Source organism: Xyrauchen texanus, chromosome 1 (genome assembly GCF_025860055.1).
Source record: "Xyrauchen texanus isolate HMW12.3.18 chromosome 1, RBS_HiC_50CHRs, whole genome shotgun sequence".
Classification (NCBI taxonomy): Eukaryota; Metazoa; Chordata; class Actinopteri; order Cypriniformes; family Catostomidae; genus Xyrauchen; species Xyrauchen texanus.
Genome location: NC_068276.1, coordinates 43,469,627 through 43,496,265, shown reverse-complemented (window position 1 = coordinate 43,496,265; position 26,639 = coordinate 43,469,627). Strand labels below are relative to the sequence as shown.

The 26,639-nt window shown below is 38.6% G+C and overlaps 1 protein-coding gene across 5 annotated transcripts in view; it reads right to left on the bottom strand.

The window, feature by feature from the left end:
* Positions 1-26,639, bottom strand: part of LOC127651699 (zinc finger protein 536-like) — a 217,589-nt gene that overhangs the window by 121,885 nt on the left and 69,065 nt on the right. For all 5 annotated transcript variants that reach the window (XM_052137659.1, XM_052137688.1, XM_052137679.1 and 2 more), the window contains one exon: positions 18,369-18,483. The gene's annotated coding sequence lies outside the window, so the exon portion shown is untranslated. The remainder of the gene's footprint in view (positions 1-18,368; positions 18,484-26,639) is intronic.

Below are 26,639 nucleotides of genomic sequence, written 5' to 3'. Positions count from 1 at the left end.
CTCCAAACCCAGGTGTGTGCTATTCTCTTCCCTCTTAATTCCCTCCATGCTCATATTTTAGTCCCTCTTTATTTTTTTCAGTCATTCAGTGGCTTGTAAGGGTTGTATTATAATCATATCTGAAAAAAAGGTTGATGGAGGAGAAAAATATCATGACTTTTTTTTATTAATTATAGACCGCGGCTGATGCCAATGTATTCCGAAAGCATCTTCAAAATAGGTTGGCATACAGTTTTCTATTCTTATCATATTTAAATGTCAACATGGTGCAAAGCTCTACAAATTAGTTCAGGCAGACTTCAACCCCCATTTAACATTTAAAGCTCCGCTCAGTAAGCCCCCAATGTGTGATTCAAATCAGTTTACACACACATAAAAAGGAAGCAGTGCGTCTTTCAAACTTCTCATTTCAATACTGATATTATTGCCAACCTTTTGCCAGAGAATAGGCTGGCAGAGAGGGGAAAAAAGATCCATGAGATGAAGCAACAGAAACAATGCATTAGCTTTCATGAATTATATATTTGCCTTCATTCTGAGAAGAATCAAGGATTTTCCGAGCCTATATATATATATATCGTAGACATGAATTAATAAATCACCATGGTGGGGTCATCCTTTTTTACATGCATTGAGAGCCATATCTGGATAATAATGTCCACATAAAACACTTACTGTGGCTCATTTGGAATGCAAGCGATGCACAAATTCTCCCAGATTCTCATATGTCAATGGAAATGTACCAAGGAGAGCTGCTGTATCAGGAATTTTTTTTTGTTATAGAAAATTATAAAGATGAATATTGAAGGACTGGACTATTTTAAGTGTCAAATAGTGACATTGGTTAAATATCAAAAGATTATGGGGATGATTTCTGAGCTGAAACAAAGTGAAACATTTACAAGTACTAGTTTATTTCCATCACAAATTAAAGATAACTTAAGTATGAATTGACAAAGAGGATATTAAAATACCTTAAAATATTGTAATTCAAGTCAAACTACCGTAATTTCCGGACTATAAGCCGCAACTTTTTTCCCACGCTTTGAACCTCGCGGTTTATACAATGACACGGCTAATATATGGATTTTTCCCGCTTTCAAAATTTATTAAAAAAAAATGACAAAAAAACAGTCTGTGACGTGCTCAGTTTTTTGGCGGCGTGAAGCTTTCATTAGACCAATGAAATTGCCGAACGGGTTAAGGTCAAAACAACTTTTTTTTGTTTACTGTTTAGATTAAATCGAGCGCACTCAAACTTCCCATCAATCTGATTACGGTAGTAATTTTGTCACCCTCACCATGGCAAAGATGCTGATGCTGCTTTCAAGTTGAAGGCGATTGATCTGGCTGCTGCACGGGAGCTTGGTCTTAATGAGTCGATGATAAGACGCTGGAAACAGCAGCGTGAGGAATTGACTCAGTGCAAAAAGACAACTAAATCTGAGGCTATTCAACTACGACACCGAAGGAGATGACTTCAGTGGTTTCATGTGCACAAGAGGAGGAAGATAGTGACCAATGACTTTCTTGGTAGGCTACTGTTTACTGCAAATGTTTTATTACAAGCTGTGTGTGGCAGCGGGGGCGTGGTCAAGCGCCTGTCCGGGAGAGAAAAGCTGTAAGGGCGCTTACACCTGCGCTAAATTATGTCTAACACCGGTGTCTAATTTCAAGTGCCCTGCTTCACGTGTCCTTCTTGGGAAAACTGTCACACGGGCACCAGTGTGACAGTTTTCAGCAGGGCACTTGACGTTCCAGGTAAGGTTTTTAATGGCCACAGCAATGTTTACAATAAATTTGATAAAGTTTCTCAATTCTTCTATGCGCCAACACTAGACTGACGTGTGTCACTTTCTCAGCTCTGTGGCTGCTGCCTTTTTATGCCACTCTCCCCATGCTTACTGAAATTACTGACACCGGTGTTAGACATAATTTAGCTCAGGTGTAAGCGCCCTTACCGCTTTTCTCTCCCGGACGGGCGCTTGACTACGCCCCCGCTGCCACACCGTGTTTCGTTAAAGCCTATTTATTTTTGTTACATGCCGTGTTTCATTAAAGCCTGAGTAAAGTTAATTTGTTTCAATGTACCGGTAGGCACCTGCGGCTTATAGACAGGTGCGGCTTATTTATGTTCAAAATAATATTTTATTTAAAAAATCAGTGGGTGCGGCTTATATTCAGGTGCGCTCAATAGTCCGGAAATTACGGTACTCAATACCACTGCATTAAAAGTTTATATTAACTCAAATCACTTTATTATCACTCAACCATATACACAAGTGCAACCTTGGGTGATAGTCTTGGGTGCAGTTCCGAGAAACATAGCAGTCATGACAGTGATGAGACATATACCAATTTACAATAAACATCAGATTTACTCAACACAATTTACAACACCGAGGACCACCAAAAACTTATCTAAATGCAAAAAGCATTCCCTACATCCCTAGATCAGTTGTTCCCAAACTTTTTACAGTGGCGTACCCCTCCAAACATTCACATTCTTTCTCGTATCCCCTCTCTAATATATAGATAATATTCACACAAAGTATTTTGAAAATATGTATATTTAACACATTTTATTCACGAACCCCCATTGTCACCTCACGTACCACAAGGGGTATGCGTACACCAGTTTGGGAAACACTGCCATAGAACAATGATTCAGTCCCAGTGCCGTGGATCAGAGCAAGCTGCCTTGGTCCTCGGTTGACTCAGCACTACAGGGTCTAGAGGCTAAGAGCCCAGGGGATGAGTTTCACACCTTAAGCTGTTTTATGCTGGGAGCGCCATGCATGACCCTGCAAGTCTGTTCCAGACAGCCCTGGAGGAGCAGTCGCTAGGCGTGTGAGAATAGGACGTGCTCCTCATGCCTCATTACCCAGACCTCCTATCAGAGTCCCCAGTCACCATCGGCAGAGCGGAAACAGCCACGGATGTGCATCCATTGCCTTGTATATCCACTCATTCACCAGATACGACTGGCATAGAGAGCCTTTCAGCCTAGCATGGCCTAGTCTTTCCCATTCAAAGTCCTCTGGCCAGCATTGGTGTTCAAATGGGCTCAAAACTGCCATTAACCAGCTGTCTTTGGAACACTATACTACATTCAAGGTCTCGAAAAACTTCATGCTTTTCATTACCAAGATACTTTGGCTTTAGAATGGGGGATGTCAAAATATTGAAACAAGAAACCTTCACCTGATCCAAGTAGTTCACTTTAAAAGGCAGTTATCCCTCTCTCTGCTTCAAAGCAGATGCAATCCCCTCACCTTGCCTCATAAAATGAAGGCATGCTCTCTGGTCAATCCTCATTTCTGAGCCACCCTGGGGCAGTGGTGGCTCAGTGGTTGAGGCTCAGGGTTACTGACCAGAAGGTTGGGGTTCAAGTCCCAGCACCACCAAGATGTGACTGTTGGGCCCTTGAGCAAGGCACTTAACTCCAGGTTGCTCCGGGGGGATTGTCCCTGTAATAAGTGCACTCTAAGTTGCTTTGGATAAAAGTGTCTGCCAAATGCATAAATGTAAATTTCCTTTGGCTTTCGCTGAAATGGGGCTCTTTAAGCATGCTAAAAAGGCTATTTCTTCTAAATGTGCTCTGGGTGTGCCTAATATGTCCGCAGTCAAATGTCAAAAGAGTTATATATCCCTTTATGCACAGAGAGGCCCATTGGGTTTAATTGACTAAGGTGTAAAGGGAGTTGAGGAGGGGTGAAGGAACATGATTAAAATGAATACTGTTCATTATCAGACAAACAGAGCACAATGGCACTCCTAAAATTGGCAGGGAGCAAAGATTTCCCAATGTTAAAGCACATTTGTCCGCCGAGTAATTATTGGACTGAACTTTCCATGGCATTGTTTCAAATTTATGAATTTCTGAAATGTAATGTGTGTGAATGGCAAAGAGCTGCCAACTGAAGACTGTGCTAATGTGCAAGTCAGTTTATATAGCTGAATTTGCAGACACTACAAGTAGTTAAATGCAGCAAATGTATAAAATGATGGTCTGCATCACTAGGGACCTGTTTACACCTGGTAATAAGATTGGGTGATACGATTTTGATTTGGAGATCTGTTTGAAAATGAGATGACACTAAAAACAGGTGCAAACGGGGTCATAGAGATGCTAGGCCAAGGTATAAATGTCTGAGTCTCACCTCACTTCTGATTGAATCCCCCAAACACCAGGTGTAAACTGGACTTAGGTTACAAAATCCATTCCCAAAAGATTAGCGCTTCCATAACTACTACTCTCTTCTAGTTGATGTCTCTTATTTTGTCTGCAGTTTTACAACAAGCTTGTCTCTATTATCTCGTCTACTTTCCAAGCCCTTCTCCTTCCTGACTTTTGTGATATCCCCATTCTCTGCACAGAGCTCCACAACCGCCTGACAACTTCAAATATTTATCAAACGGAGGAGAGGAACAGAGAGCCCTCTCCAACCCACTACAGTCATTTACCAATTATTTTGAGTACCTGCTGACAGGTGCGTGTAACAGTCAGCTACCCTTCCCCAGTACTTCTCCTCACATGAATTACCTTTCCCCCTGCTGAGGAGGAAGCCGCTGAGCTTCAGGCACGGTGATGGAGAAAGTGTGGCAGAAGAGAGCTGATGTGGCATACAGCTGAAGTTCCCACGCTTTGATTCGTCATAAAAAAAAATAAAAAAGCCCTCTCTTTGTCAATGTATTTGAGGAAGAGAATGACAAAGGAATGGCAAAACGTAGAGGCGAACTGACAATTGGGTCAGAATAGAAAACAAGCTCATTAAACCAGGAGAGGGATATAGCAACAAAACACCTATCAAGGTCTGTCACTGTACGTTCTGGCTGATAAAGAGAGTGTGTTTGAAAAGAAAAGAAACAATATGTGCACCTAAAGCATCACATGCACTTTCCACAGTCTGTATTTTACTCCATGTTAGTTTTGTGTCAAGATGGAAAGCTTTAGAATCTGGTGTAGTGGTAAAAAGCTGTCTTTTTTTAAACAAGGGACACTAATGTAAATCAAAGTAATTTACTAAAATAAATCAAATAAAAATAAATAAACACACACACACACACACAAACGTGTATATATATATATATATATATATATATATATATATATATATATATATATATATATATATGATGTGCATTCTGTGTTACATCAGTGTTTCCCAAATTAAATTTTTTTATTGACATAGACCTAAAATGTAAAATATTATACTCAATTTCCTTAAAAAAGGAAATGAATGAATGCATGAATGTTACACTTACATTGCACTTTTCTGTGCCAGTATGTTAACTACACACCAGCTGTTTGCATGAGATTAATTGAAATTACTTACTTTAAACTTTCAACAGCCCTAATATTATTATTTTCTTAAGTTTCTGTTTTATGTTTTTAAAAGGAATATTTTGTGTTTAATACACATTATGTTCAATCAACAGCATTTGTGGCATAATGATGATAACACAAAACAATTATTTCGACTTATCTCTCATTTTCTTTACAAAAAGCAAAAATCTGGGTTACAGTAAAGCAACTACAATGGAAGTGAATGATGCCAATCCATAAATATTAAAACTGGGGCTGTCAATCGATTACATTTTAATTAAATTAATTACATGATGTGCTGATTAATCAAATTAATAGCATATCAATATTTACTGAGAAATATAAAGATAATTTAGTATATAACGATTAACATATTTATAAATATACACTGAAAATATGATGTGTTTGATTTACATAAAATACATATGTAGCATTTTTGCATCACACAAGTAAATTAAGTATGAGTTAATTAGACTTTATTTACTTAAAAAGATATGTTGCACAAATAAGATTTTACAACTAATCGCAAGTTATAACTTAACATTTTATATTATTGCTTCTACTAAATTTAATTGACTAAAAAGAAAATAATGACTGATTATAGGCCAGTCATTCAGTAAACGTGATTATAAGAGTGCGTAAAATTGCACTTCAGCTATCCACATTCGCATGCACAAGAAGGAATTAATTGGTTTCAACAGGGACCAACTTCACCAAAGTGAACATTTATCACCCTAACTATGACTTCATACAAAACAACTATTTACAGTAAAATAATGCCAATAATACTAAAAAGAGCTAAAACCTATATGAATCTTAATAGCAACTAATTAAATGTCCAAGTTCACTTTGACCAAACAAACATTATTAAATTATTCAAGCAAAATGTGTATTCCCCACAACCTTGGATTTGTACTTGATTGTTTTATTTAGCAGTCCTTAAAATCTTATTTTATGGATTTTTAAGTCAAATAAGTAAGAGGAACATAGATATTTGAGTTGACTTTATGTATCACTTTTAAGTTCACTTTATTATTGATATTTTGTGTTGCACCTACACCGATGAGCCACAACATTAAAACCACCTGCATAATATCATGTAGGTTCCCGTCATGCCACCAAAACAGCTCAGACCTGTTGAGGCATGGACTCCACAAGACCTCTGAATGTGTCCTGTGGTATCTGGCACCAAGACGTTAGCAGCAGATCCTTTAAGTCCTGTAAATTGATCGGACTTGTTGGTCCAGCACATCCCATATATGCTCAATTGGATTGAGATCTGCAGAATTTTGAGGCCAAATCAATACTTTGAACTCTTTGTCATGTTCCTCAAACCATTCCTGAACAATTTTTGATGAGTGGCAAGGCACATTATCCTGGTGAAAGAGGCCACAGCCAACAGGGAATACAATTGCTATGAAGGGGTGTACATGATCTGCAACAATCTTTAGGTAGGTGGTACATATCAAAGTAACATGAATGCCAGGACCCAAAGTTTCCCAGCATTGCCCAGAGCATCACACTGCCTCCGCCGGCCTGCCTTCTTCCCATGGTGCATCCTGCTGACATCGCTTCCCCAGGTAAATTACGCACACGCACCTAACTGCCCACATGATCTAAAAGAAAATGTGATCTATCAGACCAGGCCACCTTCTTCCATTGTTCCATAGTCCAGTTCTGACACTCACATGCCCATTGTAGGTGCTTTCGGCGGTGGACAGGGATCAGAATGGGCACTCTGACCAGTGTGTGGCTACGCAGCAAGCTGCGATACACTGTGTGTTCTGACACCTTTCTATTATGGCCAGCATTAAGATTTTCAGCAATTTGTGCTACAGTAGCTCTTCTGTGGGATAACACGGGCTAACCTTCGCTCCCCACGCGCATCAATGAGCCTTAGGCGCCCATGACCCATTCCTGGGTTGGCTGTTCATGGTTGTCCTTCATTGGACCAGTAGATACTAATCACTGCATACCGGGAACACCCCAAAAGACCTTCTGTTTTGGAGATGCTCTGACCCAGTCGTCTAGCCATCACAATTTGGCTCTTGTCAAAGTTGCTCAGATCCTTACGATTACCCATTTTTCCTGCTTCCAAAACATGAAATTCAAGAACTGACTGTTCACTTGCTGCCTAATAAATCCCACCCCTTGACAGGTGCAATTGTAATTAGATAATAAATGTTACTCACTTCACCTGTCAGTGGTTTTAATGTTGTGGCTGTTCAGTGTAGTAATTCAAATGAATGTAAAAAAATACAGGTGAAACTCGAAAAATTAGAATATCGTGCAAAAGTTCATTAATTTCAGTAATTCAACTTAAAAGGTGAAACTATTATATTATATAGACTCATTACAAGCAAAGTAAGATATTTCAAGCCTTTATTTGATATAATTTTGATGATTATGGCTTACAGCTTATGAAAACCCCAAATTCAGAATCTCAGAAAATTAGAATAATACGTGAAATCAATAAAAAAAAAGGATTTTAAATACAGAAATGTCGGCCCTCTGAAAAGTATAATCATGCATATGTACTCAGTACTTGGTTTGGGCCCCTTTTGCATTAATTACTGCCTCAATGCGGCGTGGCATGGATGCTATCAGCCTGTGGCACTGCTGAGGTGTTATGGAAGACCAAGATGCTTCAATAGCGGCCTTCAGCTCTTCTGCATTGGTCTCATGTCTCTCATCTTTCTCTTGGCAATGCCCCATAGATTCTCTATGGGGTTCAGGTCAGGCGAGTTTGCTGGCCAATCAAGCACAGTAATACCATGGTCATTGAACCAAGTTTTGGTACTTTTGGCAGTGTGGGCAGGTGCCAAGTCCTGCTGGAAAATGAAGTCAGCATCTCCATAAAGCTTGTCTGCTGAAGGAAGCATGAAGTGCTCTAAAATGTCCCAGTAGACGGCTGCGTTGACTCTGGACTTAATAAAGCACGGTGGACCAACACCAGCCGATGACATGGCTCCCCAAACCAACACAGACTGTGGAAACTTCACACTGGACTTCAAGCATCTTGGATTGTGTGCCTCTCCATTCTTCCTCCAGACTCTGGGACCTTGGTTTCCAAATGAGATGCAAAATTTGCTCTCATCAGAAAAGAGGACTTTGGACCACTGAGCAACAGACCAGTTCTTTTTTTCTTTAGCCCAGGTAAGACGTTTGACATTTGAAGCCCATGTCCAGGACCCGTCTGTGTGTGGTGGCTCTTGATGCAGTAACTCCAGCCTCAGTCCACTCCTTGTGAAGCTCCCCACACATTTGAATGGCCTTTTCCTGACAATCCTCTCCAGGCTACGGTCATCCCTGCTGCTTGTGCACCTTTTTCTTCCACACTTTTCCCTTCCACTTAACTTTCTATTAATGTGCTTTGATACAGCACTTTGAGAACATCCAACTTCTTTTGCAATTACCTTTTGAGGCTTTCCCTCCTTGTGGAGGGTGTCAATGATGGTTTTCTGCACAACTGTCAGGTCAGCAGTCTTCCCCATGATTGTGAATTCAACTGAACCAGACTGAGAGACCATTTAAAGGCTCAGGAACCCTTTGCAGGTGTTTAGCTGATTAGAGTGTGACACTTTGAGCCTACAATACTGAACCTTTTCACAATATTCTAATTTTCTGAGATTCTGAATTTGGGGTTTTCATAAGCTGTAAGACATAATCATCAAAATTATATCAAATAAAGGCTTGAAATATCTTACTTTGCTTGTAATGAGTCTATATAATATATTAGTTTCACCTTTTAAGTTGAATTACTGACATTAATGAACTTTTGCACGATATTCTAATTTTTCGAGTTTCACCTGTATATCTAAAAAATCTAATGAAAATCAAATCAAAATAATAGCAACAAGACTTAAAGAATAATTATGTCAACGGGATTTTATTGCGATACAATTGCTTACATACCTTTTCCGTGTAAATTTATATCCAATTGTACAACTTTGTTGTGACAATGACCTAACGCCATAATCCCTAAACCCTATAAACAGCCGTAAACATTATGATTTAAACAATTTATCATCTTAAATAATACACAAGTTTTAACAGAAGAAATCATGTAAGTGATTTTATAAAATTTGAAATTCACATGTCTGCCTTTAAACCCTCCAACAATTATTTCCATTCACTTTCAATGTGAGTGCTTCAATGTAACCTCGATTTATGCTTCTTTTTATTTTTTTAGAGAAGGATGAGTAAAAATAATAGTTTGTGGTAATCAACATTATGCCGCAAATGCTGTAGATTGAGCTTAACTTGTAAGCAACCAGGAATTTCCCTTTTAGTAAAATCTAAATGTTTTCCAAGTACCCCCTGCGGTACACATACCCCTGGTTGGGAATCACTGTATTACAGGACTGTACTTATAGCAATACAGGAAGCTTGGATTGTAAAATATGTGCACCAGCAAACCAGAATGTGTTTATGTGAGAGTGTATGTAAGTCATGTACATTGTGTGTGTGTGTGTGGGGGGCGGGGGGTAACAAAACACTAAAGACAGAGTACTGCTCTCAAGGAATAAATGAACAACTCTTCAATATGTGTGTGTGTGTGTGTGTGTGTGTGTGTGTACCACCTCGAGGGGGCACTTCACAACACTATCAACATTCTCTGTGCTCCAAATTGTCTGCATTCTGTCTTCTGAGAAGCAGCAATACTCTATAAAGGAAACTGAATAGGTAAAAAGAGAAAAAACAAAAAAGTAAATGAAGATAAGAGACTGCCTAAGTAGCTATTCTCTCTCTTTCCTTTTGAGTTTCAATGGCTGGATTAAAGAGGTGAGATGACATACAGGTTTGAGATTATCAGCGGAGGGATGGCGTACAGGACCCTGAGGACTGACATGATGGAAAAGCCATCATTCTGGAGATCTGTTTCCTGCCAAACTTAGCTAGTACTCAGTACAAAAAACATGGCTGAATGTTTACCTGGCAATTCAGTGGAATGCACAATAACAATGTACAGTCATGACTGTAAAATGAGGTGAGGCCAAATCTTTATTTTTCTTTTTTCTTTTCTTTTTTGCAACTCTTCAGGATAGTGCAGAGAGAGGACAGGAAGGGAAGTGTTGGAGTGGTGGTAGCGTAGTGGGCTAAAGTACATAACTGTTATTCAGAAGGTCGCTGGTTTGATCCCCACGGCCACCGCCATTGTGTCCTTGAGCAAGACACTTAACTCCAGGTTGCTCCGGTGGGATTGTCCCTGTAATAAGTGCACTGTAAGTTGCTTTGGATAAAAGCGTCTGCCAAATGCATAAATGTAAATGTTGCAAGCCAGATTCAATCTTGCATCACCTGCATGAGAACCAGAGTTCAAAGTGTTTGTACAGTAACCAATGCTCTAACAGGGGCACCAAACCTTTAATACATTTTAATTCAAGAAAATACATTTTAGTAATTAATTTGTATTTTTTTATGGGAAATCTGTTCATTTTATTAGCTCAGTTCCTATGTACATTTATATGACTCTTCCACCCTTCTATTATAGAGAGGCATTTATGACATTCTGTGAAACTCGCTAAGACAAATTAATTCCTCTTTGTTTGTGACTTGCAGACTGTAGATATGTCTACCTGGTGTGGTGTTTTGAGTTGTTCTGCTCTGTCAGAACCACTGCATGGTTCTAATCCTGCAGCCTGCCAGTGACCTGGACCGACTGCATTGCGACCCTATCGGCCTGTGTCCGATACGCTACTAATTGAAAAGGGCCCTGTACCATGTCTAAACCTCTCCTTGCAACTCCAGTGCATGTTGTGTCTGCACAACAAGATCTCTAAGAGGCTTATGAGTGCGTGTGCATGTCTGTGTGAGTGTGTTATGCTAAGCATTTATGTGGTCTTGTGTGTGTGTGTCTGTAAATATGTGTGATGCATTTAAAAGATAGTGGTAGAGCACAGTGATATTTGAAACAGCCAGGCAAAGGAAGGGATTAACCACCTTTACTTGGTTTTAATTACAATGAAGTCCACCTCTGTAGCAGAGCACTAAAAATACACGAAGATGTTCCCTGTGGGACTTAAGTTAGCATGCCTTAAGGCAGCTCATACCTCTTTGCTAAAAGAGAAACACACACACACACACACACACACACACACACACACACACACACACACACACACACACACACACATATACACACACTCCAAAATGTGAACCATAACACCAGAAATATATACATATGTCATTGCTGTGTATTTTAGGAACTCAGACTAATTCAATCAGAAAATGCTACAAAAAAATGATATATAAAAAAGAAAGAAATGGAAGGGAAGAAGAAGAAAAGAAATCAAATTTGAAAAGACAGAGCAAAAGGCACAGGGGAATATTACATGAATCCAGGTCTTAAGGGTGTTCCAGCAAGTAAAATAAGGTTGAACCTCAATAGGATCAACATTCAGGGCAAAACTGAAATAAAAGTAGAAATGTGACAGGGAAAATGATCTGTAATTAGGACAAACAGAACTAAAAGCAAGTTCAAAGATAATTGTTTTTTGGAGGGGTGTGTGACTGACTGCAAGGATTCCCAGGGTGGCCAGTTTGCTTGCGTGAAGAGTGAGAGAGAGAGAGAGGGAAAGACTACATGATAAAAGAAATAAAGATGAAGGATTGTGCCGAAAAAGGTTAAGAGGTAGGGAGAAATATTCAACAGCAGGACAGAAAATTAAGAGAGAGAGAGAGAGAGAGAGAGAGAGAGAGGAGAGAGAGAGAGAGGTAAGGAAAAGTCACTAAAGGTAAGATCAGTCCATTTGAAAAAAACAAAAAGAAAAAGAAAAAAAAGTGTGAGGGAAAGTTAACAAAGACACCCTACTGAACAAGCACCAATTCATCATAAGACAGAGCATAAAAAAACAATAAGTGTCCCAACACCCTTATCCCCACTCACATCTCCACACAAAGAATCCTATTGTTGTCGGTTTTCACAACACTATGGCCTTTGATGGATTCTGCAAGCAAAAGAATAGCAGCACAATGGATGGCAGGGGTCAGGGTATAAAACGCATTATGAATTAACATTTTTTTGCTGTTGTAAAATAGCCCAGGCCCCACATTTGTTTTAATCACTTGAGTTCCCAATGATACTCAATGATCAAGGTGGGACCTACAGTACAAGTTGTCCTTCATAACTTTAAATGCTCTTTCTCTGTCTGTTTGTGAATAAGGAAGCTCATCTGTCTGGCAGCAGGAAATTATGACAATATGACCTGCAACAAATAATATAGTTTCATATTGTCTTTTTCATATCAGCCTTGTCTTTTTTCCTTTTCCTGTCCGTAAGATGAAGTCACACTTGGCGCGAATAAAACATAAGCATAATTGTGCTTGAACTGACTCAGGCGAGACCTAAAAATACACACAATGGCAGTGAGATGAGCAGAGACAGATAGAGAGAAATAGAGTCTCTTGTCCTAGCAGTGTATATTCTCCCTTTTTTACCCACATATCCCAAAAACGTGAATAAACGGATGTGTGAATTAAACCTCATTGTCTGCAGATATGTCCGGCTATATTTAGTCCATTTTTTAAATGTGCTTTCAAAATATTGTGTTCGCAACTGCGTATCTGTCTCTATCTGTGCATGTTTGAAAAGAAAAAGGGCAGAAAAACAGTTCATCCGTGCAATTTTTGCAATTAAAAAAGACAGAAATATAATTATTCCGCAGCACACTCGAGCGACACATCCTGAATCCACCAAGCACGGATCACGTGTTTAATAAAAAAGGTTAATCAGTTGTTAATCAGAGGATTAATAACTTGTTATTTTCTTTACGAAACCATTAATATTATGCCATAAATATTTAATACTGATGGGTGTGTTTTTCTTCTTCTTTTTTTCATTGGGTGCTTCTTTTTTCACTTTCAAGAGAAGTGTGAATGAGCAATCTATACAGTAATGTGCATTTACCATGCTTTATTAAAGACAAATAAATTCCTTCATGTTTATTAATACAACCTCGGAGACAGCAATACACTTTGCATTATTTAAAAAGTTATTAATAAAGTATTTATCAGTGGTGCCACTAAAGGACGGAGGAGGCTACAAGATGGCTAATGTAGTTCAGACTCACAAGCCCTCAGGACAAAGTTTATTACGATTTTAAAGGTGATATTATCACTTGGAGAAGATGTTGGGGCAACATATTAAGAGGACTATCTTGTGTTATAAGAAAATAAATCAGAGGTTTTGGTTTGAGGAAAGATTTTAAGTCTCTTTTTGAAAAAACAAAAGGCCTGCCAATCTGCTAATCAAAGCAAAACAAATATTGCATTTCACTCGCTCCATTTGTTTGAACGAATATGTCACATTCCCAAAATACTTGTTCCCAGTTTAAATGTAATTAAATTGCGCCTTTAGTAAAAACATGCAGTGGTTCTCCAATTAGTTCTGTTTTTGTTATTAAAAAAATAAATAAAAAAACTTGGGCATGCCCAAGGCACTGTTGTGTCCCGGAATGAAGCAATGCCTGTGTGTTAGGTAGGTTGAACGTTGGCACGATAGTTTCGTTTTTGGTCTTAAGACTATTGATGGGGAAAGCAGAGTACACAAACAGTGTGGGTGTTTTGATTGAAGTGAGTTAAAAATACAATTCTAATGATTCCAACTGTGATAGTGTTTGAACAACAGGAAGCACGAGGGGTGCATTATGATGGGACACATGCAGTTATTGACTCATTAAAGAACTATACATAGTGCTTTGTAAAAAAATAATGATGCAATACGAGGATGAAAGTGTTTGATTAGACATTTTTGTAACTGTTGGGTATCGTAGTTTATGATAAAACTTGTTAGGTAGAACAATCATTATGCATTATCTCTTTCTCCTCATCACACTCTCAATTGATATGTGTTGTGTGCGTCAAATAGAAATTAAATTGCATAACCAATGCTCTTAAAGGGATAGTTCTCTCACAAAATAAACTGTCAAACTGTCAAAAAGTAATACCGGTTTGAAACAAAATGAGGGTGAGTAAATGATGACAAAATATTCATTTTTGGGTGAACTTACCCTTTGACACACCACAAAAGAGACCATCACTGAACTGACTTTCAATCAAAGTCGGGCTGTTCTTTTATTGAATAACTGAATGGATTTCTCACAAAATGCAATCCATCTACCTGTTAATGCAACCATACGATCTCTCAACAGTTATAAAATAAATAAATATAAATAAAACAAGTCTACGTGTCTTTAATGGATATCAAGTGTAAGCGAGTTGAGCGAAACCTCTGCAAATCTATGAGCCTGAGGACAATGTTGAGTTATTTTTTTATAAAATGTTTGCTTTATTTCACACTCTCTTTCACATTAATAAATGGAAAACATGGTCATGACTCTATCAATCCACCAGCTTTATAAAGTCCACCAGTCCAGGCATCCAGGTGGACTCCACCGGAGGGCAAACAAAAAAAAAAACATTGTAATAGCACAACGCACCATTGTGCCACCCCGCACACCACTGAGAGAGAGAGAGAGCAAAGTATAAAATACAAGCTGGTGCCAACAGAAAAGGCTGGAGGAAAGTGGGAGAGATCTATTTTGTGTTTCGTTTAAACGCTGATTTCATCATCGGACTAAAACACATAACTTTAAAAGTGAAATCAAATATTAAAAATGACAGGCGGTTTAAGTATGGTGAGTGAGCCGGGGTCACGGAGGGAGGAGGCGCGGGCGGCTTGTCAGCCACTATCTGTCAGAGTGAATTAGAAACAATCAGGGGCGACTGAAAGGGAAGGTGATTGTTATTAAGCAGCGGGGCTGCGAGCAGGCTCCCCCAGATGTGGCCATGCATATAAAGAACAGGAAGCCAGCAGTTTAATTCAGGAAGCGCTGGTGAACATGGCCTTCACAAAAGGGGAAGGAGGAGGGGGAGGGATGAGATCAGGAGAAAAAGGCCTTTTGTTACTAATAAGCTGGAAGTTACTTTGATAACAGCCAAGGGTTAGGCACTGGAATATAATGTCTATGTCTCTCTCGCTCACTTGTTTCATCCTCAATTCATATTTTCAAGAGGACGGGCCGCACCAGTCAGTCAATATCTGCGGGGAATATAATGGGAGTGGAGAAATAAAGGGTGAAATGTAGATAGGTTGACCTTAACAAGGGTGAGGAGAAGAGACAGCCACAGCCATATATCAATTACCCAGCTGTGATCACACTCTGATGATATGGGAGAGGCTTTGGGACAGACAGCCCCTCCTTCTGCTATGTCCTGACAATCTCTCTCACTCTCTCTTGTTCTGTCTTATTTATTTATTTTTAGTTTCCCTCAATCTCTCTGCCACCAGCTCAGAGAAGCTCCTCGGAGGCAGCCATCATGGCCGCAGATTGCTGTCAGGGGCGACGGGGGAGAGGGAGGGTATCTGTACAATATGTTTTTCAAAGGGAGTGGAGGCTTGATTTGAATGATAAGAAAAGACGCTAATCTGCTCTGCTATGGCCTCAAAGGCACATCCACTTTGACACTCCAACCTTCCTGTGAGAATCACACACACACACACACACACACACACACACACACACACACACACACACACACACGCCGAACCCAAAGGGGCCTAGGACTACATCTGTGATGTAATAATGCCCCGTAACATTCATTACAAGGGGTACAAATTGCCCCTTAAAGGGACAGTACACTCCAAAAAAGAAAGTTCCCTAATCATTTACTCTCCCACATGTTGTTGTAAAACCATAAGACTTTCATCTCTCTTTACTGCTCTCTCGTCACCATTCACTTCCATTGTTTGTAAATACAAGATGCAATTAAGCATTGAAAAACACATATCTGGATATTGGGGGAGACCTTAATGACTATGGTGGTTCCAGCCCTTCCAAACAAAGCAACGAAACAAATAAAAACATGGAGCACATAAAAAATGGCCACTTTAATGGAAATCTGTAATGACTGACAATGATGACAAAAGGCTGACAAACACTCAGATGAAACATTGAGGATTTAGATAGACAGTTCCCTCTGAAAGTTAGTGGTTGTACAATGTGCTGTTAATATATGTAAGCTTACATCACCCTTTGTGGCGGAGAGAGTCTCTAGAGACAATGTTTTTGTTTGTTCTCACCAGCTTGTCAAGAGAGACTGCTAACTTCAGCTATGCAAATACTTCACCAGCAGGAAAAATAACAAATGAAGAGTGTCATTTGAAAACTCTCTCTTTCTTTAAATGACGGCAACACTTTGATTTTCATTTTTATTTGTTGTGAGAGATATCTATGAAATTAGCCCTGCCTTGAGAATTTTTTATTTTTTTATTTTTTTTTGTGATCCTGTAATAGCTATGACTGTTAAATAAAAGCTCTGTTTCCATCAGACATAGAAACACAGAATAGATGCAGAGATATGTCAGCCGTCTGTATTTTTTAAACATGATTTTAGGGAGCTGTGACTGGAGGGTTGTGGTGTTAAACATGCTATTGCTAAATATTTCCTCAGGGAGAATAGATACAGTATATTCAGTATATATATATATATATATATATATATATATATATATATATATATATATATATATATCACCTGAGAAAGGGAGAAGAAGTGAAGTATGTTACAAAAAAGGGTGAAAGAGGGAGAGAGACAGACATGGACTGATAGAGATATAGCAGAGGACAGAGGAAACTGTTGTGGCATTTAGAGAAAGAACAGTTGAGAAAAGGAGTGAGAGAGAGAGAGAGAGAGAGAGAGAGAGAGAGAGAGAGAGAGAGATTGTAAGATTGATAAAGTTACAATGAAAAAAGAAAGAAAGGGTCTATGCAGTCCTATCATCTCTTCTCCTCTCAGGACATGTCTTAGATTTCAGTGTGATTAGATAGTCAGGGATAGAGAGATGTTCTGAGGGAGTATTAGTAATTAATCACTACTGAAGCTGGGATTTCCACTCTCACTGTCTCGTCTACACACATACACACACACCGTTCCTTTAACCATTCAGCAAAACACAAATAGAAGGGGGAAAAGAAAACTCAATAATTGGAAATAAAAATACCAAAACAAAGCAACAAAAAAAGCATTAAGCCAAGGCTTAAGAGGCAAACGGTTTCCTTTGTGCCATGTGCTAATTATTACCTCACCCATAATGGGCTCTAGTCTCCACCATAGACAATGTCTTAACACCTATCATTACTGAATGAAAGTGTGACCGTAAAAAAAAAAAAAAAAATCTTTATTTTCTGTACTATGAATAAATTTAGTCCATCCCGGACATGAAAATGTCAAACACCTAAAATACACCTAGGCTAAATAGCATATTAATTTTTTATGTTCCTTCATCCTATGCTGCTATTCTCATTTCTAGTATGACTGCCAACAGCTGTTGCAGGCTCTCTCATAGGGGGATTTATAATCTATCTAAAAGTGTGCTGGATCATTGTTCAAGAGAGAGGAGGAGAAGACTTTTTATTTATGGGCTGCTTTTTTTACCTCTAAAATATGTGAAAAAAAATTATATCATCATTGCCTCTTTTCCTTCTTGATTTTTGTTTAACAGATCACCCTGCTTTGAATATTTTAAGGATTCCAAAAATGGAAGTGAAATAAAATGCAATGAAGAATAATTTAATACACAGTATCTTTTAGATGTATTGAGATGTTATACACAAAAAGAGCAAATTCACAATGGTCACAAATGAAACGTGTCCCTGAAAATGCTTGAACTAGACAGAAAAGCAAATTGGAGAAGCCATTGCTCTAAATTGGGCTTTTAAATGTAATTTATGTGTTAAGTTTTAAGACACATCAGAGAAGATTATAACTGTTCTACTTGGACAGTCTTTTAGGGGTCTTTGGGATCAGTTAATCTCATCCTGACACTGATTTGATGATTTGAGACCAGCAGGTAAGTGAGCACGTTTCATGTCTTACCTAATGACCGCTCAAGTATGCAGATCTGGGATCAGTAAGCTGGTGAGCTTGCTGCTGTGTTTGTACATACATGTTACACATATTGAACATTTTGTTTTAGGAGGAGCAGGGAGGATTTATTTAGCCTGATTTAGGAGGAGTGAAGTGAATGCTTGCTTACCTGATCACTCTAAAAGCATACTGGTCCGGGTCCCGTCAGGTTGAAGAGAACGTGACTCACCCCGCCACTGAGTCTGTACAGCAACAAACGATGACAGCAGTGATGAGTCTTTACTCTGTCAGCAAGAGAGAGAGAGAGAGAGAGAGAGAGAGAGAGAGAGAGTGAGAGAGAGGGGGAGAGAGAGAGAGGATGTCAGGGCAAATGTAACAAATTCACTGAATCACAGCAGTGGTGCAGAGGTCAAGGAAAAGCAGCCGAAATAGGTTAAAGATGAAATCAAAGCCATGGCTCAGAGTGCTGCTGAAAATCTATCCCTGTGAGGCAAGGCCACCACTGACGCGCTCAGCAGACAAGAAGCTAAATACTGCACGCCACTCTGGGATCTTTCATTTTCAGCCGATCAATAAGGACTTATATTTATCAGGATACCAAGCAGCTGACAACCTCCACTTCATTTTCACACTCCACCCTCCCTCGCTCTCTATCCATCCATCCTCTGGCCTGTCTTCCGTGGCCTTGTGCTAAATCGAGACCTATCGACTGTAAAAGCGGACGGGGGGGCCTTTGATGTGGTTTTAGCCCTTACGTACAGGTATGCTCTCACCACGTTACCTTTACTAATATTGGGTTAAGAAGTGTGTGTTTTTTCATTAGCCTATTGGCTTGGGCCCATCTCCCTGCTCTTTTTGTTCAACGGCATGCTACTGAAGCCTGCCAAGAAAATAGCACCGTAAAACGTGTACATTTCACCACTTCATGTCCCTGTTCGTGTGTTTATGTGTGCGCAGCCGCATGTGATTTCAATTCACCAACATATTTAGGGAGGAAAAGAAGGGGGAAAGAAAGTCTCCAGTTTAAATAATTCAGAGAAACAGAAGATTTGCGAAGAGGGTGGAGAAGGGCGAGTTAAAATAACTCAATCTCTAATCATCTGTACAACAATATTTGCTGTGAGGCATTCTAAATAGATTATCGCTGGTCCATCTGCCTCATCACTGATTTATAAGGCGTTAAGCTGCTTTCCAAAGGCAAGGACTTCCTTTGCAGCTACAGTATAAGGATTCTTGTTCAAATCAGGGCCAATGGCAGCTGAACAAGCCTGCTGCTCGGCTGCAGTAAAGGAGTTTCTTGCTTTCAGTGAGGAAATAAAAATAGGACGGCACTATCCGGTTTGGAGTCGCCACACGAAGCAGTTTGAATCCAAAAAATTTGTATTTCTTGATTTTTTTCATTTTTTTTACAAAGAGACAGGGAGGAGGAGAGGAAGTGAAAACACACACACACACACAAAACAAGGGACATCATTAACATATGAATACTGTATGCAAATGGTTAGAAGAGAGCAGATGTTGGCGCATTTAATTGACCTATATGTGAATTGCATCCAAACGTACTACACAGAGTATGCTGAGTGTTCACCGAGCATGCAGTAACACTGGCTGCCCGGCACTGGCTTCCTTACACAACACAAACAGGAGTGATACACAGAGGAAATGAGGGAGAGAGAGGAGGGTGCGTGCTTCAGAGAAGGAGAGAGAGAGGGATTGGACAGAGAGATAAAGATGTGTAAAGTGAGGCAGAGACAGATGAAGACAAAGAAACTCGGGCATTACAGTAGAGGGCCTTGCCAGTAGATAGTGGAGGCCAAAGAGATTTCTAAATACTTAATTGATATACACTATACTGCACACTATTATCATTTCCATGTACAATAGTATTTACAAGGAACTAGAAGTTCCTTAAAAAAATCACATAGTCCTATCGGACTACAGTACATGTAATGTCAAGCCAGGGTTATGGCATGGTACATTACTGATTTTGTGAACTCTTTTAATACCATTTCAGTAGTTTGCAAGTTAATGAAATCCTGCTTAGAGGATAGTGTAAAATGTTTGTGGCTCACTGTCCTGGGCGATGAGCTCGAGGCTTGTCCTGAACACGAATACCCTGTAGACTTAAATATGGTTATTAATAAATATATAGAGGGAGAAAGGGGAGGTGGAGGGATGCCGGAAGACACAACACCATGCTGAGTTAAGCGGCTGTATTTATGTTTACTCTAGCGATGTGATTGGTCGGATTAAATTAGCTTGTTCCTTCCGAACCGTGTTTATAAAACCCCATTAAGGTTTGAAAATGCCTTTACCTGCAGAACAAAGTCGTTCACAAGCTGCACATAATGACCTAATGACCTATAAATGAATATTTATTACATAAAGCAACTTGAAGCAAATATATATCTTGAATTACAGTTTGGCATAAGGAAAATTAGTCAGTCAGTCTGTGAGTCTTTTTGAACGACTTATTCAAGAACCAGTTCATGAGAGTTATTTTCGACTACACTGGATGCACTGTGTGTTTTGATTCACTTAAAAGATTTGGTTCATAAGAGTAATCTATTTCTGAATCGGAATGCACACGCTGGACAATCTCAGTTGAAATATGTTTTTCCTTGTCATTATTATGTTGTATATTGTCTTTTTATCAAGCCAACATTCAATTCAGACTGCGAATGAACATGCACAACTTGGGAAATATGTTTTCTTCTGCAGTGGGTCTGTAGATTCTGCAGCAGGGAAGCACCACTGTTGGAAAACAGTGCAAGAAACTGCCATTTCACGTGAAGTCGAGAAGAAAGTTGTTTGGTTTCACAATGTTTTCAAACCTGTGCATGAGTGGAACATTATCAGTCTGCAGCACTGGTGCAGAAGCACTTTGGTCAGGGTGGAAGAAATGTGATTAAAGCATTTGCATGCATGTATAAAGAGAATAAATAGAAGTACACCACATATCTTACTGTAATTATCATTACTCTGATTATTAGCATAATTGCAATAAAATAATCACAGTATTCTGTTTACATGAGCAACATTTAATCTGAGTATTTCCTTAATTGCATTGCAACCACATAATGAGGGTGCATGTAAACAAAGCCGTTGTTTTTATTTACATCAAAAAATTTTTTGTTCTCTGTGTGAAACCCTTCAAAAAATGTGAATGAATCATAGTGAATCTAACCAGTTAGACCAATTTATTAAAATGAACCAAAACAATAGATTTACTCAATTACAAATCGGACACTGTTTGGGGGCCGAATAAAAAACTAGCAGATGCTGCATCTATGCCTAGAAGTAGGTAAGTTTAAAGTCTGGGATGTACAGTGTGTTAATCATTCAACACCTTCCATCGTTACATTTAGTTTTTCTTCAAAATACAACAAAATATAGGACGGAGACATGATGGAGGGGGTTGCTGGGGGTGGAATCATAGCTCTTCTGTTGCTGAGTTTTGCATGGGTGAACTATAAGAACCACGAATGCAAATTTAATCTAGGTTTTGCCCTCTCTTTCCCCCTTTCTCCCTCCTGCTTGGGAATGTCATTAAATTGTATTAAACAGCCTTTTGTCCACAGGGCAAAGACCACCCGATATATGATAATACATTAATGCCCTGGTGCTACAGCCACTGAGCTGAGACGCTCTTTAAGGCCGCAGGCAGAGCAGTACACACATAGAGCAGGCTAGTCTGGGTGTATGTGTGAATATGGGAGTATGCAAGTGAACAAGTGTGTATGAGAGAGAGAGAGAGAGAGAGAGAGAGAGAGAGAGAGAGAGAGGCTGGCTAACAAGTGTGACATATACTAATAGAAACATACCTAATATATTACAAGCTTTCAGGGTCTGGCAAGCTGACATTTTCTCTGTGAGCGGGACAATTTCATATCTGCAGAGCAGGAAGTGAAATTGCATCACATTGAGATGCTGACAGATTAGCATAAAAATTACTTACATTTCAAAACTTACATTTCAGCTTATTGTCAAGCCTTCTCCTGCTCTTTCAGAAATACCAACAATCAATTCCTCTTAGAAATCTGATTAGCTTCCATGATGCTTATTGTTCAAGTCATGTTCCTCCACCGCCATCCAAGAGTCCTGGAATATTTGTTGAAATAGATTTAAGAGGCTGATAAATCCATAGGTGTCTCGTGGATGCATGTACTTTCCTCTTCTCTCACACTCTTTCTTAGTGTCCAACCCTTCATCAGCAGTCACTCATTAAACATGCTGATTAATATGCCATAGATCACAGATGCTTTATAATTTACCATGTCTAGCTGCCACAGTTATTTTTACAGACATGCCATTAAGACCACGAATGAGTGTGAAAATTGAAACGCAACATTAATGTAGCAGTAAATAGAAGTGTGATTTAATCTTACTTTCTTCCTTTTAACAATGAACAGAGCATATTATATAACTTTGCGTTTATAAACAGCACATCTCCAAAATTGCAAATATTTGAAAATGCAGACGCTATCTTTGAAAGGAATCTGTTTGAACTTCAAGATTACAAAACATAGCTACATTATACTTCTTTGTAATAAGTAACATACATAACAAAATACATAATTAACATAAATAAGTACATAATAATAACAATTTAATAAATGAATGAATTATTATTATAACCAATTCTAGTATCTGTTTTAAGTTTTTCCTCAATGCAGTGAAAAATGGTATCAATTTCCACTCTATTATTATTATTAAGGATATTTATACAGAATAATATTATTAATAATAACAATAATAATAGATTATTTAAAACTATTGCATTATTATTAGGGCTGTCGATTTAACGTGTTAATTCAGTGCGATTAATTTTACAAAAAACGCAATTAATCGCATGCCCACGGACCATAATAAGGAAGATTCCTGAGTAATGCAAGCTTGTAGTACCACCTGTTTACTCCAGAGGGCAGTAAGTTAAATTTCAGCTGTATGAGCGATGCACAGTTTATAAAGTGAAGAAAACACTTCAGTAGGCACAACAACACAAACATGCGTTATGTTCTTGCGTTCAAAACACTCGAAGGAGTGCAAATGCGATCTAAGGGATCTCAAGATGTGTTTAAAGATTGAGTATTAAACTATATTTAACTTGACACAGTGACCTAAACATTTAATATTTATGACGCAACACACCCGAGACGTCTGATATAGGTGTAAATTGACGGGCCCTTAAACAAGCTCTCATAATAAATCTCCAACTGATTGGCAAATTCACTTGTAAAATGGATTGCTGTGAACTGTATGCCAATGATTGACTTAAGATCAATAATATGGTAGTAAACAATACATTGTTTTCTAAAGCCGCATTTGTATGGTCTTATCAATGATTAAGAATGTAATGCATTTTATTTATCTGAATATTATATATATATATATATATATATATATATATATATATATATATATATATATATATATATATTTTAAAGATAACTATGTATAATTATATATTGATATAAATATGTATAATCAATATATATTGAGTTATTGTTATATGAGGGGCTTTCTCAGCAAATATTTGTATATGCGATTAATCGATTAATTAATCGGGACACCATGTAATTAATTCGATTAAAAATGTTATCGATTGACAGCCCTAATTATTATTATTATTAATTCTTAGTATCATTATCATTGCTATTATCATTATTATTAATAAACATTTTATATTATAATTAAAAATCATAGCATCTGTTTTTATTTTTTTCTCCAATGCATCACTTTTTCCTTCAATTCCGTCATGTGTATGAAGTCATGGTATTCATAATCGTTCACTGAGAGCTGTGAAAGTCATCACACACTTTCAAAAGCCTTAATGGTGCTGTACGGAAATATGTCAATTTAGTCCTATTAAAATCACTACACAAGTATGTAGTAATGAGCAGCGTGCGCTCTGGGTGGCTTTCCAGGTGGAAAGAGAGGGGCTTCATTTTGTTTAAACAAATTTTATTTCATCGCATCCAGATGTCTTTAAATTCAGTCCATTCGCCATGTGCACACACCAAGATACACAAAAAAATGTATACAAACATTTATTCATAGCAGCATGCCTCTTCTCAGAATTTAGAGCTATCTTGGTTCCCTTGACTCTGCTCTTCCCCTACATTTGCAGGGGTAAACTAAATCAAAAGGTAAACAAAAACAGTGTAACATGATTAGCTGTAGCACTCGCTTCTGTGACCAGATTCCTTGTTCTATAGTCAGGCGTCTAAGGTGGGAAAGTGTGTTAGTCGTATGGCCCAGAAAAACTTGTTGGGCTCAGCCATTGAGAAGTGCCAAGAATGCTAAACATGTGAAAAATGACATCACTAACATGTCATTACCTGGAATTATTGGACTTCAATAGTAAAGAAGGACACAAAAGCACTGACGTGCACAGAACAGGGGTAGCAGGGGCGCAAGCTCGTGTCCCTTTCGTTCACAAATCTAAAGGTGCCCTATTGGTTTTCTAGAAAAAGGGGAGAATTTTTAATAATGAAATTAAAATAGTTAAATAAAACAAATTTTAAATCTAGTCATAATCTCCCAATAACAGTATTAATGTGTTATTATGAGATTTCATTGTAAATCACGGGCGAAAATTAAGCGGAGATGCCTTTAAGAGTGCACGCTACAGCAGATTGGGGGGGGGGGGGATTCAAATCGCAAGTGATCCTCCCTATGAAGTGGGTACTCTGAAGGAAACATGGCATTACTGTATGAATGTACCCTTCACTAACAGTCTTGTGGAAGGGCCCTCCGAGAAAACATTCATTCTCACTTTCATTTTGAACAAGCTTTCGAGTGGCATCCCTCCCACAGCAGTGTCCTTCAAGGAAGCAAAAAAATGCAGTTTTGTATTCACCCTGGTACATCAAAGTGAGATAAAAGGTCAGATAAAAAGTCCACTCCATGTATTGTTTTGTAAGTTTTGTAAGTTCATAAAAACAATAAAACTCCACTGCTACCACATTTCTGACATTGTGTAACACTATTGTAGACAGATTTCTTAATTATAATGGGAGTGGTCGCATCGCTTCCAGTATAATAAATTAAATTTGTCTTTTATTGAATATTGACATAAACTGAAGTAGCTGTTAGTTCATCCATTTGGTGTTGCTGACACTAATAAGCCATAAGACTAATCACAGTCAGAAAAATACCATTAGGCTACCACAGTACCACAGCTCCCTATATACATATTACACAGTCTGCGTAGGGCTCCATTTCCCTAGGGGGGCACCATCATACCCTAGGGGGGCACCAGAAACTCCACCGGCTGGCCTTCGCATGTTGTATGTTATTCAAGGACCCTGCAGCATTCGCGGAACACAGCCAATTGCCTCGCACTTTCTCATCGTGCCTTTGCACCGTGCACCACATTACCAGGGTAATGCCATGGTACTGAATGATTGATCATGTTCATATTTCATGATACTCTCATGGTACTCCAAGGTACTTCCAAAAATACCATGGTTTTACTATGACACGTCATAACCATGGGGTTATCACATTTATGCATTTGGCAGATGCTTTTATCCAAAGCGACTCACTTATTACAGGGACAATCCCCCCGGAGCAACCTGAAGTTAAGTGTCTTGCTCAAGGACACAATGGTGGTGGCTGTGGGGATCGAACCAGCAAGCTTCTGATTAACAGTTATGTGTTTTAGCCCACTACGCCACCACTACTTATCACAGACTATGTCTGAAAATAAATAAATAAACAAGTGTATTACCATGATGAAATATAACAGAATAGGTTATTAGTTATGATAATGGGGGAAACAAAGGATAAATTATAACATATATATATATATAATTGTAACCCCCACTGACCAACTCAGTCTCCCTCCTCCCTATACTCTATTTTTAAGTTAACATGGCTAATAGGAATGGGCCACCCGGCAGTGAACTTAAAACTTAAGTCCATGCTCAAGGAAAAATAATCAATTTCTCGCCATCCCCCAACGAATCTTCACTAACTTCAAACTTTATGTGTGGGCTCTCTAGCTTTACCAATACATCTGCTTGGTCCTTAAAGCATATTACTTTTCGCATGGTTTAAGAATAATAAACTTGCACTTAGCCAGCCTGTTTTCTCATCCTAATGCCACACAATGGCGGGGAAGAATTCAAAAGTCTTTAAGTTCAGAGTAAACACAGTGTTCTTTTGTTGATTGTTCAGCTATTTAATTTCTTCAATTTTTCTCTCTCTCTCTCTCTCTTTTATCTCTTTCTCAGCTTGTTGTATTTTGACTCTAAACAATACACCCTTTCCTCACATCTGAGCAACACACCTCACTGCCTTTAATTGTAGAAATCCCGTAGAATGGAGAGTCATATTTTAAACCGGTGGTTTATTTTTATGAGCGTGTGTAAGTAACGCAGCATGTCCTATCTCTTAGTCATCGATGCCAAGGTCTCTATTTAAACAACTTTAT